The sequence below is a fragment of the Scylla paramamosain genome, chromosome 5 (genome assembly GCF_035594125.1).
Source record: "Scylla paramamosain isolate STU-SP2022 chromosome 5, ASM3559412v1, whole genome shotgun sequence".
Classification (NCBI taxonomy): Eukaryota; Metazoa; Arthropoda; class Malacostraca; order Decapoda; family Portunidae; genus Scylla; species Scylla paramamosain.
The window spans coordinates 33,947,556-33,967,555 of NC_087155.1; the positions used below are offsets into that span (position 1 = coordinate 33,947,556).

The 20,000-nt window shown below is 44.5% G+C and overlaps 1 long non-coding RNA gene across 1 annotated transcript in view; it reads right to left on the reverse strand.

The window, feature by feature from the left end:
* Positions 1-20,000, reverse strand: part of LOC135100350 (uncharacterized) — a 55,024-nt gene that overhangs the window by 1,847 nt on the left and 33,177 nt on the right. Inside the window, exon 2 of the long non-coding RNA XR_010268626.1 lies at positions 564-573. This is a non-coding gene — a long non-coding RNA (uncharacterized LOC135100350). The remainder of the gene's footprint in view (positions 1-563; positions 574-20,000) is intronic.

Below are 20,000 nucleotides of genomic sequence, written 5' to 3' on the forward strand. Positions count from 1 at the left end.
GCCCAGCGTGTGGACTGAAAACGAGATTTCATTAGTAATATTTTGTACGTGGATGTAACTTAAGTAAATAGCAAATTGTGCCAGTAATTTATGTGCAAAAAAAAAAATTCTTCATCTTTTGTCCCCAAATGTCCTACCGTTCGTGACCAGAGTTCATGGCTGGCAGCTGGGTGGGCTTGGGCTTCACTTTTTCGAGTCACTATTTTTCTTTCTTTTTTTCTTTTTTCGCGACGCTGCTCTCAGTGTTGTGGCAATCTAATACGGAGATGTGTGGAGACGCAGGCGAACTTCAATTACGGATAAATTCAAAGAGTAGTGAGACGTACGGGGCACAGCCTCCTACACCTTGCTCACTGACCTCAGGTCCGGGCAGTCTGTAGCGGCCCAGGTTCCTTTAGTTGGCTTACATCGTAAAATAACACGGCGTCATCCAATCGTACAAGTTCCGCGTGACTTAGGTATCAAAACTGTCCGAAACATATGCGTGCGCAACATTCTGAAAGGTATAATTTCAATACTAATTCGGTGTACTCACCACCACACGCGACTCTCTGCATACTTACATTCAGGAACCTGGAAAGAAAAGTAAACATGAATAATGTGATATATCAAGTAGCATTCAAGAGTTTGACTAACACAATGAGGAAATAAAAAAATGTGAAAATGAAAGCTCAAAAGTACGTATGACCAACAAGATTGAATCGTGTGTTGTATCTGAGCCAAAAAAAAAAAAAAAAGCAGGATATTTACCCTCGAGTCCAAATGGTTGAGTCAAGGGGGTAAGGGATGACTGAATGAATGGAGGAGAAAGAGGTAAGAGAAATAAGTCTACGGTGTTAAGGAGCCACACGAGAGAGAGAGAGAGAGAGAGAGAGAGAGAGAGAGAGAGAGAGAGAGAGAGAGAGAGAGAGAGAGAGAGAGAGAGAGAGAGAGAGAGAGAGAGAGAGAGAGAGAGAGAGAGAGAGAGAGAGAGAGAGAGAGAGAGAGAGAGAGAGAGAGAGAGAGAGAGAGAGAGAGAGAGAGAGAGAGAGAGAGAGAGAGAGAGAGAGAGAGGTAGCGCTAGAGGGAAGGGCCAATGTACAAACAACTCATCTAACACCAAGTTGCTTATCTCTCCCAATTACGAGACTCACATTAAATATTATCCGTATCACTATTCTTATCTGCCTGCCGCTCGCCCCTGACACTGATACCCTCGTAAAGATGAGAGGAAGGCGGCGCATCATGACAACTTGGCGAGGATTGAGCCAGAGGGGCGAGGAAAATTTTCACTTCTTCCTCCACCTGCTTTCCTCTCCATCTTTCCAATCAGATCTAACCACTATAGGACTACTAACTGTTTAACACCTTTAATTACTGGTTCGTTCTATTCCTGTGCTCTCTTTTGGCTTCCTCAGTTAATTTCTGCAGTTCCATTTTAATTTATTTTACTTTTTGTTTCTTGTTCTTATCTTTGTTTATTTTCCTCTTTAATTATGTTTATAAGTACTTCTGCCTTTTTTTCTGTGTACGTGCATTTGTTTGTCACCTTTTCCATTCTCTTACTCACTTTTGCTTCGCATTTCCTTGTTCATTTCTAAATAATTCTTTGATTTAATCTCTCCCTCCACTCATTCTTTCAATTCTCTCTCTCTCTCTCTCTCTCTCTCTCTCTCTCTCTCTCTCTCTCTCTCTCTCTCTCTCTCTCTCTCTCTCTCTCTCACCTGAGGCCAAAAAAATTATCCCCACTTGGTCAATTTCAACGTAAAAAAAAAATAACGAAACATTGAACATTACATTTCACGGCCGAATTTTCACTTTTTTTCCTATGGTGTGAAAAGAAAAATTAAGCATGCCCAGTTGATTTCTCTCTCTCTCTCTCTCTCTCTCTCTCTCTCTCTCTCTCTCTCTCTCTCTCTCTCTCTCTCTCTCTCTCTCTCAGCAAGACGTTTCTTTTCTTCACCTCCGTTTCTTTTTCACCTTACAAGATTTCATTCGTCGAACATAATGTCAGTTTTTTTTCTTATACAAAAACTTGAAGACCCACCAGGAAGAACTAGAAAAAAAAATATATATGTGGGTGTTTCACTTTATTTTCGGTTTTAATTCCTCTAACGTCCATTTTAATAAACCCACAAACATCAATTGAGTCGCATTTAGCATTCTCTTATCCTCTTAACACACTACCTACTTTGTTTTGCTTCATTGGTATTTCCATCTCCACTATTTACATTCCGCTTTCAAATTAGTTTCGTTCTCTCGTAACACATTGCTGAATTTCAAATAAGTCACGCTTCGTTAAGTTACTGTTATTTTTTTCTTCTCCCACGTGGTATTTCCTCTCGGTGTGAGGAAGAAGGAAGACTGTCTGGTTCATCGTGTGCTTGGGGGAAGAGAGCTTTTATACACGAAGAATTCTGGCCTAGTGAATGTGGTTCCAGTAAAGGCGACCTATCTCACTGACTGAGTGATGCAATTTAATATACTACACCAAGATTAATGAATAAAGAGGGAAAGCCACAAGAGTTACTTCCTAAAGCACCAAGTCAGTCTCTCTCTCTCTCTCTCTCTCTCTCTCTCTCTCTCTCTCTCTCTCTCTCTCTCTCTCTCTCTCTCTCTCTCTCTCTCTCTCTAAAACTCACACTCTAAACTCTTAACTCGCCAAAGCGCCTTCAGGACACATCACACATCACACGCACCCTGCAGAACACACCCCATCGCGACGTCACCTGCTTGCCTATCACTATCCTGCCACCGTCGCTGCAGGAGACACGCCAGACACTCCCCAACACTCCCCAACACACCCACCACTCCCAGCACCCCCGGCCGCGCGCGTCGCTAAAGGGTGTTGGACTAGTGACGAAGATGCCAAGGGACTCTATCTTATACACTTGATCTTAATGCACCGCTGGATACGTGCACTTAACTGGTGTTGCCTTTGCCTCTGATGCTTCCTCTTGCTTATTGGTGTATTAGTTTTTATTTGTGAGATTGTGTGTTTATCTGAGGGAGTGAGAAGGGTAGGGGGAGAGAGAGAGAGAGAGAGAGAGAGAGAGAGAGAGAGAGAGAGAGAGAGAGAGAGAGAGAGAGAGAGAGAGAGAGAGAGAGAGAGAGAGAGAGAGAGAGAGAGAGAGAGAGAGAGAGAGAGAGAGAGAGAGAGAGAGAGAGAGAGAGAGAGAGAGAGAGAGAGAGAGAGAGAGAGAGAGGGGGAGGGAATATTGAGGACAGACAGACACAAACAGACAGAGACAGACAGACAGACAGACACACAGACAGACAGAGACAAACTTTATTCACAGTTCAAGTACTACACCCCATTTCCTTGATTAAATACTTTTCACACACACACACACACACACACACACACACACACACACACACAATCAAAAAACAAAACTGGAGCATGGGGACTTTTCTTCACCTGGCGGGGAGCATCAGCACCTCGGGGACCAATGGAGCATGAAGGACACAAGGTTATATCTCACAGAATAGCGGCTCGGAAGCAGTGGAGGAGGAGGAGGAGGAGGAGGAGGAGGAGGACATAGCGGACGACAACGAGGACAAAAGCAAAGGCAAATTAACGAAGACTCTTACCAGTGTGGCTGCAGTACACGCTACACACGGCCGGCGGACAAACTCACCAAAACACAACCACCAATAAAAAAAAATATATTAAAAAATCGCAAAAAAAAAAGAAAAGAAACAATAAATAAATAAGATTAGAACGTGGTGGCACTTCTTTACCGCGGAGATAAAGGGAGGAATTAATATACTGCGGACAGCTCATAAGAGAACAAGACACACTTCGAGACACACCTCCCTCCCAGCAGACGGACGAAGACGGTAAGTAAGTGTCCTCAGGTAATTCCAGGTGGATCATATCAGGTCATACATCCTGGCTGTTTTATGAAGCAACATCTGCTGTACGAGGAGGTGGTTGAGGAGGAGGAGGAGGAGGAGGAGGAGGAGGAGGAGGAGGAGGAGGAAGAGGAGGAGGAGGAGGAGGAGGGTGTACATATATAAACTATAGAGACATGCACGAAGAGGAGAAGAATAACAAGACCAATACAAAATAATTTATGGATGAAGGAAATACGAGTAGAGAATTTATAAGAAAAAAACGAAAATAGACAAGTAATCCATTCATTTATTCACCGCAGCAATTAGATCACCAGGCGACAGAAAACGAGAGAGAAGAATCTTGGGCACAGAAACCAACAGACTGAGGGGAGCGCGAAGTGAACAGAAAACGCGAATTGCTCCAACCTCACATCTCTCGCCTCTCCTCTGCCTCGAGGCGCGCACAGAGGATTCCAGACGGAGGTGTCGCGAGCGTCATTACCTAGGTTGGAGGCGCTCATTACCTCCACCTGCACGACACCTTAATTGATTCCTGTCAGGTGTGCGTGTCTCTCTACCCTCCTGAACCTGTATCTTCCTCTCCCTCCCACTCTTTCTCTCTTTCCCCATCCCTATAACGTATTTAAGTGGCTATGTATAATTTCAATAAGCCCAACATGGAATCCACATAAACTTTTGGATTGCATGACTGTTTACGTGTTGGTATTTGAGGCTGAGCAGGGATGAGGTAATGGAGGGATTGATAGCACCTGTGTGTGTGTGTGTGTGTGTGTGTGTGTGTGTGTGTGTTTCCTTATACACAAATGTCATTCTGTTATAAAGCCTCTCTCTCTCTCTCTCTCTCTCTCTCTCTCTCTCTCTCTCTCTCTCTCTCTCTCTCTCTCTCTCTCTCTCTCTCTCTTAGAACTGAACCAGTCGATATTATATCCTTACTTTATATAAACGATCAATTCCTCACACTGCAATCCCTACCCTGAATATCCTGTCCTCTTCATTCATCCCAGCGGCGCCACGTGATCCTATTATCGCGACGTCAATAATCAATCAATACAACAGATATTAGTACCCCATCTCAAGTTTGCACATAACTCCTCATTCACTCCTTAATTAACTCCAAATTCCGTCATCCTATAGAAATATGATGGTTCTCGCCTACTCTGCTTCCTTATGTTTTTTTTTTTGTTTTTTTTTTTCTGTCCTGTCTCTTTACCCTATAGTCAGTCAGTAATGGCCTCCAAACAGGCTCACTAGGATCTAAAGCTCTGTTGCTATTTGGCCATCTTTTATAATATTTTACAATCCTCCTACTTCTTTTTTAACCTACTGCTTCTTTTCCTCCTCCTCCAGGTCATTGTTCATTATCTTAGGGCAGATGTGCGTTAAATGAGTTTTCCTCCTTGCGTTCATAACTTTCTCTCATCCCGTTACAATTCAAGAGATAAAACTTCATTAGCAGGTAGATTCGTAACAAACTAAGCACTGAGGCCATGCGGTGAAGAAACTTTCTCCCTATCTCTTATATAAATGCGTACGTAGCAATAAAATCCATGATGTTCTTATTGTTCCAGCCTCATGTATTCTCTGATTCTTACATACCTCTTCATCCTCCTCCTCCTCCTCCCCCTCCTCCTCCTCCTCCTCCTCCTCCACCTCCTCTTCCCTAATGCCCCTCGCTCCGCCTCACCAACACTCTACATTGAGCGTGCATGTTTCGGGTTTCTGCCTTGAGGGTCACAAGAGCGTCAGATCTCCGCCGCTGCTACTTGCTCATAATTAGCATATACAGGAGCCGCGGGGGCCGACACTGCAGCGCGGGGGAGACAACGAAACGGGAGAAAAAAGAATGCATAATATCACTTGACAGTTACATGAAAACACAATTAGATGCGAGGATGAGAGGGTGAAAAAATTACCCGTTGCTCTGAAGAATGCTGATAACAAGTCACGCCAGAAAAATAAGACCAAGACCAGGTAAAACAAAAAGAAGGTCCATCCACTTCATTATCTGGACACGTGGATGGATGCAGAAGGTGGAATGTGCTGTGGGGACCAGTGTTATGAGGACCCTGTTGTGAGGACTCTGTTGTGAAGACCCCCAGTTGTGAGTATCCTGTTGTGAAGACCCAGGTTGTGATGATCCTATTGTGAAGACTGTTGTGAAGACTGTTGTGAAGACCCTAGTTGTGAAGATCCTATTGTGAAGACTGTTGTGAAGACCCTGCTGTGAAGATGCTATTGTAAAGACCCTGTTGTGAAGACCCTGTTGTGAAGACCCTAGTATGAATACCCTATTGTTGAAACCCTATTGTGAGGACCTAGTTATAAAGACTCTAGTTGTGAAGATCCTGTTGTGACCCCAAGCTGAGGACCTTGTTATGAAGACCATAATCTCCCAGGTGCCTAGTCTTCTTTCCCATCCTCCCAGGTTCCCATCCTCTCCCTAGACCTTCATCGCCTCCCCCCCCAAACACCCTCATCTTCACCTTTCCCCCCTGCACACACACACACACACACACACACACACACACACACACACACACACACACACACACACACACACACACACACACACACACACACACACACACACACACACACACACCTACCTCGTCCTGATCCACCTGCGCGCCGCTAACACCGCTTCGCACCGCCGTGTTAGATAAGATGGAATCAAGGCCACCACTCACTTCCAACACAAGTGAAAAATGTGGAGGCTGAAATTACCTTTCCATTGGTTCGTTCGCTTGTTCGTTCGTTCGATCGTTCTCGTCTCTCTCTCTCTCTCTCTCTCTCTCTCTCTCTCTCTCTCTCTCTCTCTCTCTTGAAAGTGGTGGTGGTGGTGGTAATGGGGTTAATGGTAAGGATGATGGTATTATTATTATTATTATTATTAGTAGTAGTAGTAGTAGTAGTAGTAGTAGTAGTAGTAGTAGTAGTAGTATAGTAGTAGTAGTAGTAGTATATGAGGAGAAATTTGTATTTATTTCTTCCTTTCTCACACACTCTTCTTACCTCCTCCCCCTTCCCCCCATCAGTCCCTCCCCTCCCACCCTCACTCCCACAAGCACATCATGCCTCCACAAGCAGCGCAACACGAGCCCACTGTCACCTGGCCGCGGTTTGCACCTTTATCACACTCGGGATCCTAAACATTCACTTCACACGATAAGAAGAACAACGATTGCGGCAGCGTTTCCAAGCTCTTGACCACAATTGCCTTAACGGACCGTAAGATGTGCGCCAGGAAGCTATGTAAGAGTATTTGATGGCGGGACGGGGAGTATTAAGGCTTAAGGATAATTTGAGTGATTACAAGCGCCTGGGGAACAACGTGGAAGGAGTGAGGTGCCTGGAAATCAACAGTCAAGGTGAGGTGAGGTAGATCCGCATGATTCTTCTCACAGTAGCTAATCCGAAGCGCAGGGTACACTAGGTAGGAGGTCAAAGGAATGGCAGGAAGGCGTCATTAGTGTAATTTGTTAAGGGAATACAATCAGTGGTAATGCGCGGCCGGTTTTGCATAATTTCAGATGAATAAATGAGGTTACGGATTACGAGTGAAAAAAAAACCTGCAAGGGAAATGATAAGTTATGAAAACACATGCGCCTTTAGTACGGACCTTTACAAAACCTGACGCTGCGAAAAATGTGCTGTACGTATGAACATTAGAGGGGAGAGAAAAACTGGAAACGCAAAATTTGTAACAACAGACTTAAAATAATAATGATAATATCGCAGACCAGAGACAAAAGTAATAGCATCCGCGTGCCATTGCTAGGAGGAGAAGGAGGAGGAGGAGGAGGAGAACGGAGGATGATTATTACACAGGATTAGATATGAAGAACAGATACCAGGAAACCCGCTTGTCTACAACGAAGGTACAAGCTGAACTATGATCCCCTACTAGCAAACTACACATGGAAAAATCAAATAAACCAGGAGGGAGAAGAACAGAAGCGATAGGTAGTGGCGGTGGTATGTATATAAACTACTTCTGTTTATATATTATAGTACTGTAAAGCTAGTAGTAGTTTTAGAATAGTGATGGTAGTGTTTCATTAACTATAAAGGCAACAGACTTACTAACAGCAAATGTAACAGCGGAGGCGTCTTCTGCTGCAATAACTGTACTATCCTATCTCTTTACCCAATAGTTAAAGTAGTCGCCAAACAGCCACGCAAGTAACTGAAGATCTTTTGCTGTTTGGTTGATGCTAGTAGTAGTAGTAGTAGTAGTAGTAGTAGTAGTAGTAGTAGTAGTAGTAGTAGTAGTAGTAGTAGTAGTAGTAGTAGTAGTAGTAGTAGTAGTAGTAGTAGGCAAGAAATTAAAGATCTGTTGCTGTTTGGTTGTCCTTTGTAACCGTATGAAAGAATGGTAGGCAGGAAGTGGTGAGCGATGATGCTAGTAGTAGTAGTAGTAGTAGTAGTAGTAGTAGTAGTAGTAGTAGTAGTAGTAGTAGTAGTAGTAGTAGTAGTAGTAGTAGTAGTAGTAAAGCGACACTAGCATTTGGTGATTATTGTGGTGGTGACATCTAACGTTGTTCTTTTTCTTGTCGTGGTTGTTGTTGTTTTGATTTCTTTCTGATAATGTTCTTGTTGTTGTTGCTGCTGCCGCTATTTTTTTTTTTTTTTTGTTCTTGTTTTTGTCATTGTCATCATCAGTCATTGTTGTTTGCGTTCTTAACCATGTTCTTTGGGACGGGTGGTGGTGGTGGTGGTGGTGGTGGTGGTGGTGGTGGTGGTGGTGGTGGTGGTGGTGGTGGTGGTGGTGGTGGTGGTGGCGTCGAATTCATGCATGAAAGGTGGAGGTGAATGGAGGAAGGAGATAGAGAGAGAGGAGGGGAGCAGAGGCGGTGGGAGGGGAGGGAGAGAGAAGGGAGACCGCCGCAGGTGTCGCAGGTGACAAATGAAGGTGTTGCTCCGAAGTTACGAGCGAAGGCGTGCGATGCCGGCGGGATAACATGAGGAGGAGGAGGAGGAGGAGGACTGCCCGCTGCCATTACAAGCCACGACCCGGAGGAAGGCGCTGAGGTAGGCGTGTGCGGGGATCAGCCTGCTTGTACTTCCTGCACCACCACTATCACTATAAGTACCACCACCAATGCTATATACTGGCCGCTTCCACTACGCTGATACTACGATTACGATTAACTACTACTGTTCTGTCAAAAGCATTATTACTATATTTTCATCTTCCCTTATTCTTACAACTTCCCTTACTTCCCTTATGTTCTTAATAGCACCTTCTACCACCACTGATATTTTAAGTACTACTATAACCATTACCACCATTAGAGTGTAGTACCTTTATCAGTTTCCATTATGACCTCCTAATGCAACAAATTCTCTCGTCACCTTAGTAGTCCTAATTCAGGTCGCCTAGTGAGGACCGCACGGTTTGCTGTGGCCTGTATTTCTTTGTAATTGTCACTACTAATAGCAATACTACTAACAGTTTGTACCACTATTCTTTCTGGGACTACTACCATCACCACTACCACCATCACGAACAATGATACGAGGAGCTTCCACCACCATTACTACTATAACCACTATTTCAAATCCATCACCGCTATTACTGCAAACCACTATTCATACAACCACTACCACGGGCATTACTAACCAACATTCCTTATCTTTCCGTTACCATCATTCTTACTACCATTTTTCCTACCACCATTACTACCACCATTACTCCTCCCACAATCACCGCCATGCAGCCACTAGAACCCCTCCTATCACCGCATCATCATTCCACTATCACCACCACCTCTTCCTCAACCTCCTCCTCCATGCCTTACCTCTTCCCTTCCCCCATCCCCTTCCCTCCCAAACATTCACAAGGAAAAGGCGAAAAGGCAGAAAAAAAAGACTACTTCCAGCGATTTCCACACAGCAAAGACACGCTGCCAAAAAAGAAAAAATGAAAACTCCTCGGCTTACAATACTGCCATCCGTAACAGCGCCTCATAGTCTATAGGAAAAAAGGGAGCCAAGGATCGATACGGGACACACACGGACTGAGGCAGGAAGAAAAAATGGAATATCGCCACAAAGGAAGGTCGTGTAAGGTTGATTGAATATATGAGTGGAGGTGAGCTGTGTTGGTGGTGGTGGTGGTAGTGGTGGTGGTAGTTGGGTATGCTGAATAATCGTCCTTCATTAACCATACATCGTTGTCAAGTCACTTAATGGAGTTATTTCATGCACGTGAGTGGCTCTGGTGTAAGTCGCTGCCGCGCATATCAAGGTGTTGCATATTAGGGGCATCAATTCGGAGAGGCTGAGGGGGGACGTGGCCGCCGCGGCGTATCCGGGAGGGGAGACTGGCGCAGGAATGGGTGAGGCATGTGGAGAAAATGGGTGCAGCGCGTCCAAGAGGTACAGGGAGGCTGGCCAGGTGAATGGGAGACCCTGGGGAGGTGAATGGCAGCGGGCAGCGGGAACACGGGGAGGTCTTATCAGGCGGCAGTGGTTCCCGGGCAGAGAGAGGCCTGTCAGTGTCAACCCTTCACCCGAAGATATCATAAAGATATCATGTGCAATGGTAAAGCTTTGAGAGAGAGAGAGAGAGAGAGAGAGAGAGAGAGAGAGAGAGAGAGAGAGAGAGAGAGAGAGAGAGAGAGAGAGAGAGAGAGAGAGAGAGAGAGAGAGAGAGAGAGAGAGAGAGAGAAATATCAAGTGTTGCGGAGAGTAATTTGCCCTTATCTTCCCCGTCGTGTAGTTAAGTATATGCATGCTTCCATGTTTTACAAATTGCCTACAACGTACAAAGATAAACGATAAACTTCCACGTAAAAAATAAACAAAATAGAGAAAATACCACCACCACCACCACCACCACCACCACCACTAATAATAATAATATACATAAAGATGAACTAAATCACTTGCAACACGAAGAATGCTGGAGAATTCTGATTATGAGAGAGAGAGAGAGAGAGAGAGAGAGAGAGAGAGAGAGAGAGAGAGAGAGAGAGAGAGAGAGAGAGAGAGAGAGAGAGAGAGAGAGAGAGAGAGAGAGAGAGAGAGAGAGAGAGAGAGAGAGAGAGAGAGAGAGAGAGAGAGAGAGAGAGAGAGAGAGAGAGAGAGTAATGTAGGCGTCGGATGAGGGGCATGAGTGGGCTTCTGGTATGCTGGCTATCGGTGTCAGTTGTCAAGTCTCTCTCTTAAGGCGCGCAGACACTGGAAGGAAAAGAGAGAGAGAGAGAGAGAGAGAGAGAGAGAGAGAGAGAGAGAGAGAGAGAGAGAGAGAGAGAGAGAGAGAGAGAGAGAGAGAGAGAGAGAGAGAGAGAGAGAGAGAGAGAGAGAGAGAGAGAGAGAGAGAGAGAGAGAGAGAGAGAGAGAGAGAGAGAGAGAGAGAGAGAGAGAGAGAGAGAGAGAGAGAGAGAGAGAGAGAGAGAGAGAGAGAGAGAGAGAGAGAGAGAGAGAGAGAGAGAGAGAGAGAGAGAGAGAGAGAGAGAGAGAGAGAGAGAGAGAGAGAGAGAGAGAGAGAGAGAGAGAGAGAGAGAGAGAGAGAGAGAGAGAGAGAGAGGACGGGGAAGAAGGAAGAAGAGAGCTGGAGTACGGGAGCGAATGGTGAAGAGAGGAGAGAGAGTAGTAGTGTTATGAAGAGGGAATGAAGTGGCTTGATGGTGATGGGAAGGAGTGAGTGAGTTCGGATTATAATGTAAAAGCTCTCCGACTCTACAATCTGCAGTATAGTGGAGTGATTTTGATCCTAACCTCCCTATTGTTCAGTCTAGAAGGAGGCGATAGATAACAACAGAAAATAAAGACATGTCGCATCTTCTGCTTGCAAAATACCAAGGAAAAAAGCATCTTTAACTCTTTCACTGCGACATGAAACGATTAGTAGCACCAGAAGCAATGTATGAAGTTTTTTATAAGCATCTACAAGAAAGTTAGCGATGAAAAAAATATATTTTGCAAATTCTTCCATATTAAAAGATTGGATGCAGCTGTAGAACAAGTAAAGATGTCTCAGAGTGAATGGTAATTAGGGAAAGATACACCAAGTGGCAGTCAAAAGGGTCAAACAAGACTTTCCTCGTGGTATATTTTCCTCATATCTACTTTCAAAAACCCCCACAAAAAAAAATAAATAAATAAACATGAATATTTTACCTTACTGTACATACTACAACTATTATTCAGCAACAGATATTCATAGGATTGCATCAACATTTTCTGCATACTTGTCGTCATAAAAAAAGTTACAAAAACACAAACTGGACCAAAGCTAAACAAAAAAAATAAATAAATATAGGTAGAAAAAGCTTACTAAATGCCACTCCATACAAGACAAAGTTGTAGAATTAATTTACTTCTTGAAGACCCTGATCCTGCATTCTGGTGTGAGCTACAGCAATGGAGGAGGAGGAGGAGGAGGAGGAGGAGGAGGAGGAGGAGGAGGAGGAGGAGGAGGAGGAGGAGGAGGAGGACGAGGAGGACAAGGACGAAGAAGAGGACGAGGAGGAGGAGGAGAAGAGGACGATGAAGAGAATTTACTTAATTCCACATTATCACACCACTTACTCATCCCCTACAAGCTTTCCTTTCCCTCTTTCCCTCCCTTCCTCAACCTCTCCTTCCCTTCCTCTCCCTCCACCTAACACCATCTACCACCACCTGTATCCTCCTCTCTTCTTCTCTTCCATATCCCTGTATTAACTAACCTCCCATTAATAAAACCACCTTTAACTCCTCTTCATCCCCCTCCTCTACTTCTTCCTCCTCCTGTCACTGTCACGTCGTGGGTAAGAAGACGCCGCAGTCACCCTCAGTAGGTACCATTTGGGAAGCTCGAGAAAAATGCTCTTCATCCTTGGTTTTCATCGTTGTTTTTCCCGCGGGATTCATTTGTTTGCATGTCAGACTTCAGGTAGCGAGGTAATTACATACTGCCTGACGTGTGCCTTAATGAACTTGTAGTATTGCTAGTGGGGAATTTGCGGTCCTCCCCCCCCCCTCTCTCTCTCTCTCTCTCTCTCTCTCTCTCTCTCTCTCTCTCTCTCTCTCTCTCTCTCTCTCTCTCTCTCTCTCTCCCTCTCATCCTTTGAGTCTCGTGTTTATTTATGTTTGCCCTCTTTTTCTCGTCATTTTAATTCCCTATCCATGTCTTGTAATGTTATTGATTTGTTTTTTCTTTCCTTGACTCTCCTTGCTCTTTTCTTCCTCTCTTGTTCATCTCTCTCTCCTTACTCACTCCTTCCTTTTCTCTCCTTTTTATCCTTTTTCTTTGTTTCTATTTATCTTCCCATTCCGTTTTGTTCTTCTCTATCCTTCCTTTCCTCTCTTTTCTTATGTTTTCCTTCGACGTCCTTTCCTTAATTACTTTTTTCTTTTCCTCCTTTCCCTTTTCTTTCTCTTTCGTCCATATCCTTTTTCCTGACTTCTTTATCCTCTCCTTCCTTTTCCTTCTCATTTTTCCTTTTTGTCCACAACCCTCCCCGTTAACCCTTCCTTGTCTTCCTTCGTTACCCTTTTCTGCTTCCTTTTCCATCCCTACCCCTCTTTCCCCTATTTCATTATTACTTTCCTTCTCTTTCCTCTTCCTTATCTCTTTCTTTCTCTACTCTCCTAGCCTTCTTCCCTCCTTCCCTCCCTCCCTCCCTCCCTCCCTGCCTCCGTCCCTGCCTCATCCCCTCACGTCTTAAGGAGCCTGTGGCGAACACCGATAATCATGCAATGCTCGATAATGCTGCCAAGCTGTAATTATGCCATTTAACCTTCTGGAATCTAATTGACCTCTCTCTCTCTCTCTCTCTCTCTCTCTCTCTCTCTCTCTCTCTCTCTCTCTCTCTCTCTCCCACGGCATTTCCTTCGTAATATATTTAAATCTAAGCCGGACTAGAAACCCCATCTTTAACTTGTCACTGGAATAATTTGTGTTGTGTCATCAGATTCATTAATGCTGAGGCAGTCGTTAATCTTAGCGTAGTGCGAAGAAAAAATATATTATCTAAGTGTTTCGTTATTTATTCTTTTCATCACCTCTACTACTACTACTACTACTACTACTACTACTACTACTACTACTATGATGAAATATGAACCGTGAGACAGTTGTTACTGTTATCGCCGCACTCTTCATTCTACCACCATCACTACTCCTGCACTACAACACTTAGCGTTGACAATGATAAGAACCATGATGAAAACAATAAGAACTATGATCTTCTGAACTCGAGCCTTTAAATAATCAATACATTATTTTAATATACATATATTGTATAGAGACTTTTACCCACGTGTGTGTGTGAATATGAAAAATAAGTAAACATAATTTTCTTTCCTCCACGGTGTTTAAAGCACGCCTCACCTCCCTCAGGTTGGCGCCACACAGGAAGCCGCGGCGAGATGACTGGCAGGGGAGGACGTTGCCGAAATTATGGCGGGAAGCGTGAACGTTTTGGCGTCTAAACCACCGGAGTTGAACCAAAAAAGAGCAATAAAGTGTTTCCTCATTTCGCCGAGCCCTTGCAGTCGCTTGTGCTGCTCCTATTACTCTATTTTTTTATACGTAAGGGTCAAAAGGTCGAGGACTAGCGAGATATAATGGAAATGCTCTCTTCTCGCTTGTAGTTGGGTAGAAAAGAGCTTAAGTTCAATTCCGAAAGTGTCAATATTATACATACTCTCTTGAATCATTCTAAATTATTAGCTAGAGAGACCCTGCTCTACTACTGCTACTACTATTACAACCACGACTCCCATTCCTCCTATTCTTACAGTGAACACTACAACCGTAATATTACCACTATTATTGCATTTCTTCACGCGCTAACACCCACCATCGCACTCTATACCACGTCTCTCAGCGCCACGTCTTCCCCTCGCCTACCTTCACCACTCACTGCAAACCACAGACACACTCCCTTCAGAACCACACAGAAAGCGATATGGATTTCACGTTGTGAGTGAAAATTAAACACAATACCCTTTAAATACTGACATGGAAAAAGAATCTCTATACACGAACCTTAATCACAAACAACCGAGTCATCCAGATTAATTAGAAAAAACATTCACTCATCTGCAAAACGAAATGCACTTGGGGAAACTTTCAATTAACTGACTCGTACGTTGTAAGGTTTTATGAAACGGAATAACTGAGATGAGACCAATTATGTGTGAAATTAGTGCAACTTATTTGACGAGCGAACATTGCTCATGCTTGGGGCGGGGAAAGGGTTAAACAAAGGAGATACAATAAACAAGATTCATTTTAGTCAAGGATCAAATTAGAATACGAATCCTTAAAACCCAGACCACCTCATATACATAAGAAACAGTTGTACCAAAAAAAATAAATTAATAAATAAATAGCTCAAGAATAGAGTTGTAACTTATGAGTGAAAGAGTAGCACAAATTTCTCGATAAAGTTGTAAGTGCAGAGACATGACATGATTTCAAGAGGAGACTGAATAAAAGTACGGATGGTGATGGTAGATAATGATGGTGACAGGCCTAGCATTGGCGTTACCTGGAGATGAGGCGAAGTGAAAGGCGAGACAAAGCAAGGCAGAAACAACTGATGATGTGTCGAAGGATGGATAAAAATAATCTTGAAACGTATGCAAGAGAAGCAAGCGCCTGATGGCACGGGAGAGAGAGAGAGAGAGAGAGAGAGAGAGAGAGAGAGAGAGAGAGAGAGAGAGAGAGAGAGAGAGAGAGAGAGAGAGAGAGAGAGAGAGAGAGAGAGAGAGAGAGAGAGAGAGAGAGAGAGAGAGAGAGAGAGAGAGAGAGAGAGAGAGAGAGAGAGAGAGAGAGAGAGAGAGAGAGAGAGAGAGAGAGAGAGAGAGAGAGAGAGAGAGAGAGAGAGAGAGAGAGACATAAGAGACAAACTGAGACACAGAGACAGAGGCAGGCAAAGACAGACAGACAAACAAGCAGATAAACATGCAGACAGGCACACAGACAGACAGACAGGCAGACACAGACAAAGACAGAGAGACAAACGCAAACAGACAAAAGCAACAGACAAAAAGACAGACAGGGAGACTGACAGTAATGCAGAATTTAGTTGAGTAAGTCAAGAAAAAAAAAAAAGCAGGAAAAACAAATGAAGGAAAAAGAAGAGTAAATGGATGCAGAAATGGCCAGAATGAGGAAGAGGCAGGAAGAGGAAGAGGCAACAAGAGAAACAATGATGGTGAAAATACGAAAAAGACAAGTTATGAAGACGAGTCAAGCAGAGTTCCAAATGCACTTTGCTGGGACGACCACTTGGGAGCCTCGTAAAACAAGAGCAAACACTCAATTTTCCTCCACTAAACGCATGCACCTCCCTCCACCACACACACACACACACACACACACACACACACACACACACATACACACACACAAATTATAGTTTAAAAAAGATGTACATTTTCTTATTCTCTTCAGAAAATATTTTGAAAGACACAGCTTTACACAAATTTCAAGCCATAATAATAAAACAAACATATTAAAAATAACTGTGTTCCGAAAAGTCATCACTGCTTATATTCAAACGTTACTCAAAACAAGATTTTCCCTCACGGTACATGAACGAATTCCTGCCAAAGTTATTCATTTCCTTAATTGTTTTCTCCTTTCCCACTGTCATTTCCTTTTACTGGTGTTTTCTTCGAGCGTTTCCTTGTGCGGACTTTTCGTGTCACCAAGAAAAGTTCATGTTGCATTCATAACTTCACTCATGAACTGTGAGCTCCAGGCATTGTTTGGAAAGTTTAAAGTAGTGGAAGGTAGATGGCGCTTCTGCAAGCAACCAAAGGAACCTAAACCCTGACATTGCAAACATGACTAGTGCGAGTACATTGCCTCGCTCCGACTGGTGGTGAGAGTAGAAAAAAAAGTTCTTTATCTGATCGTTTTTTTAGACATACGGAATTATAGAGAATTAAAAGAGAAACATGTAGCAGAGTGGCTGTCCTAATACTACAGCAATATACTAAAATGCGGCTGTTCTGTGGCTCTACTGGGAATTTTGACGCCTCCAGGCACCCAGGAAACACTAAAAGTACATATTACGCTCACACCAACACATTTGCAACACTCTCAAGCTACAGGGAGGAGGAGGATGCGAGTGTGGATGTTGGTTTTAGTGCAGATGTCGATACGGATGTGGTACAGATTGTCTTTCAGCTCTTCATGTTACCAGTAGTTGCAGTAGATCACCCTTGCTTTATTTGGTCTCCAGCGTTTTCTGTTACCATCCATCACCCACACGTCTTTCTTCAGAGCATCTACGTAAATGTCTTCTGCATCTTCTTTTGTTACATTTATCACCCCACGTATCTTCCTTCAGTGCGTCTACGTTTTTTTTTGTGTCTTCTGTTGCATCTCTCTACCGCATGTCTTTCTTCATTGCATCATTGAACCTTCTTACTCTTATTCCCTTCCTCCTGCTTCGTGGGTCCATCTCCAACATCCTCCTCCTCCCTACGAATTTACTCATCTCTTCTCTGCATATACCTGATGATCCTCTGTCTTCTACTTCTTCTGTTGCCTCCATTACCAGCATGTCTTCCTTCAGTAAATCTATAAGCCTTCTTAATCTTTCTACCTTCTTCCTGCTTCGTGGGTCCATCTTCCAGCATGCTCCTCCCCACGTACGCACTCACTACCTCCTCTCTGCACGTGGGCAAAATGAGACACTGATCTCTGTAGTCTCTAATAGACACAGCAGTCCCCCTCAGTTCATCCCATCCAGGTGCGCTTCTCTGTAGTGGTTTACAATGACCTCCCCCTCACATAAATCTACAGAAAGCCTTGACGAGAAACATTAACATTTAAGAGACCATCTCATAAAGCCTTAGTGAGCGTGTTGTGTTTCCCAGCAAGCATCGCAGGGAGATATCACGTGTCACACCGCGGGAGATAACGAAATTAAGAGGCCAGTAACCATCCGATAAACATAATAAAGATAGATTATTGCGTTGTTCCGGCCATGGGTGAGTGCCAGCACGCTCACTCATACACGTCCGCCTCCACGAACGCACACACGCACATGTAGGCTACACACAGGTACATGTACAAACATTCATACATACACGCACTTAACATAGGTGAATTATAACTCATAAAGGCCAATGACAAAGAAACAAGGAAAACTCAATCACGGGCCAATTAAGTGTGTGTGTGTGTGTGTGTGTGTGTGTGTGTGTGTGTGTGTGTGTGTGTGTGTGTGTGTGTGTGTGTGTGTGTGTGTGTGTGTGTGTGTGTGTGTGTGTGTGTGTGTGTGTGTGTGTGTGTGTGTGTGTGTGTGTGTGTGTGTGTGTGTGTGTGTGTGTGTGTGTGTGTGTGTGTGTGTGTGTGTGTGTGTGTGTGTGTGTGTGTGTGTGTGTGTGTGTGTGTGTGTGTGTGTGTGTGTGTGTGTGTGTGTGTGTGTGTGTGTGTGTGTGTGTGTGTGTGTGTGTGTGTGTGTGTGTGTGTGTGTGTGTGTGTGTGTGTGTGTGTGTGTGTGTGTGTGTGTGTGTGTGTGTGTGTGTGTGTGTGTGTGTGTGTGTGTGTGTGTGTGTGTGTGTGTGTGTGTGTGTGTGTGTGTGTGTGTGTGTGTGTGTGTGTGTGTGTGTGTGTGTGTGTGTGTGTGTGTGTGTGTGTGTGTGTGTGTGTGTGTGTGTGTGTGTGTGTGTGTGTGTGTGTGTGTGTGTGTGTGTGTGTGTGTGTGTGTGTGTGTGTGTGTGTGTGTGTGTGTGTGTGTGTGTGTGTGTGTGTGTGTGTGTGTGTGTGTGTGTGTGTGTGTGTGTGTGTGTGTGTGTGTGTGTGTGTGTGTGTGTGTGTGTGTGTGTGTGTGTGTGTGTGTGTGTGTGTGTGTGTGTGTGTGTGTGTGTGTGTGTGTGTTTGCAGGCGCACACAGGTTGTTCAAGATGTCCTAAAATGGGGCTGGTTATGAGCGCTAACTTGAAATCTGATTAATTATAATGTGCCTCATTCGCAGCATGTGACAGCAGACGTGCAGCGCCGCCCTGTCCTCAGCCAGCCGCGCCTCGGGAAGCAAAACGGTCTAGCTAACACAAGACAACCATCAAGTGTCGCCACCGCTCCTGCCGCTCAGTTTCGTTTCTTTAAATGTGCGTCACATGTTGCATTATTTCCCCTGACTATGACGTGCTCTCCTCTGATACACACACACACACACACACACACACACACATTGTACACACATGTACATTTTCAGTTTGTCAACTGCCTAAATAATAAACCGTTTATTATTATTATTATTATTATTACACACACACACACACACACACACACACACACACACAACGGTATGCAGTTGGGAGCTTTCCAAATGCGTTCATCTTCAGTTTCCCATCATACTTGAGGCTCATTATTTTCAAAGATGGCTACTCTGTTAGCTTCCTTTTCTTGTGTCAGAAGGAATAGAAGACTTTATTGTGACGTGGTATACTGATCCGCTCGGTGCTTTGCCCGGCTGCCACGGCGTCTCTCCCCGCTGACCTGCTGTCTAGATAAGACTTTTGTTTCTGGCTGATGATTTGTTATTCCCAGCTGATGACGGGCTGCGTGTTGCTCCCGAGACGCTCCTGCCTCAGAAGCATCACAGCCTTAACTATGCTAGTCTTCACCTGTCAGTTCACACACACACACACACACACACACAGATGCTGTGTGTGTGTGTGTGTGTGTGTGTGTGTGTGTGTGTGTGTGTGTGTGTGTGTGTGTGTGTGTGTGTGTGTGTGTGTGTGTGTGTGTGTGTGTGTGTGTGTGTGTTTTGTAAGCTGTTTGCGCCAGCTGGTAGTGGCGCCAGCAGAAGCCACTTAGAGCAGCAGGTGCAGCGGGGCCGAGCCTCTCCCCGACAGACAGACAGGCCACAAAAATGCGCCTCATAAGTAACACACAGGCGGCGCCCACAGGCTGAGGAGCGCGTGCTGAGCCAGTCGCCTCCCTATAAGTACATAATTGCGCAATTATAATTATACCCAGGCAGTTCACACACACACACACACACACACACACTGAAAGACCAGATCCAAATAACCAACCCCTATTGGCTGCTGCCACCTCCCACTTTCCTCCTCCTCCTCCTCCTCCTCCTCACGCCGCAGAAGCCTCAACGGTAATTAACAAGTTCACGGCCACCAAATCACTCTAATCAGCGGTAATAATGAGCGAGTGCCTCCCGCGCCTGGGTAGCGGTGG